This window comes from Salmo trutta, chromosome 18 (assembly GCF_901001165.1).
Source record: "Salmo trutta chromosome 18, fSalTru1.1, whole genome shotgun sequence".
Classification (NCBI taxonomy): Eukaryota; Metazoa; Chordata; class Actinopteri; order Salmoniformes; family Salmonidae; genus Salmo; species Salmo trutta.
Window position 1 is genome coordinate 14,532,278 of NC_042974.1, and position 909 is coordinate 14,533,186.

A 909-nucleotide genomic window follows, 5' to 3' on the forward strand; every position below is an offset into this window, starting at 1 on the left:
GCAGGGGGAGAGAGAAAGCTAGGGCGGGGGGAGAGAGAAAGCCAGAGCCAGGGCAAGGGGAGAGAGAAAGCCAGAGCCAGGGCAAGGGGAGAGAGAAAGCCAGGGCAGGGGGAGAGAGAAAGCGAAGGCAGGGGGAGAGAGAATGCCAGGGCAGGGTGAGAGAGAAAGCCAGAGCCAAGGCAGGGAGCTTCTTTCCACTTCTGTGCTGCAGTAATGACCCAAGGGAGTTGAAGGGTCATACAGGAGTTAGGCAGCACAAAAACAGCCCCCCAAAAGAGGCATCCTGACTCAAGTAGTGTCATATCAAGAGACACAGGTCCATGATGTGATAGTAATCTACTGAAAGTGTAGAGACAATGTGGGATGGACGGATGGACTCTCACTTGAAGAGATAGCCAGGGTGTCCTTTCTGTCTGCTGGATGAGTTACACGTCTAAGTACATTTTAAATCCTCCACTTATCACTGGAGCTGTAAAAGACATGGTAAGCTCTCTACGAGGAACACTCAAAATGAGACCGGATATCTCTCCCTCGAAAGATGCTCCCAAGAATTGTAAAGTAAGCAAAACATAAGGATTTGGCTTCTTCTCCTTGCTGAAGAATCAATAGGTTTTGCAGTGTTCTTGACAAAGCGTACTGGACCATGCTCAGGTTAATGGTCCAGAAAGCTCCCATCTGTCTGCAAAAGAGATCCCAGCATGTCCTCTCTCTGCTGTGTGTGTGTGTGTGTGTGTGTGTGTGTGTGTGTGTGTGTGTGTGTGTGTGTGTGTGTGTGTGTGTGTGTGTGTGTGTGTGTGTGTGTGTGTCACAAGATGTGATGACTTTCATTGGATTTCCAAATGCAGGTCAAGCACACGGCCATTAACCTTGAAACCATGAGGCAGAAAGAAACAAAAAACACGTTTATGA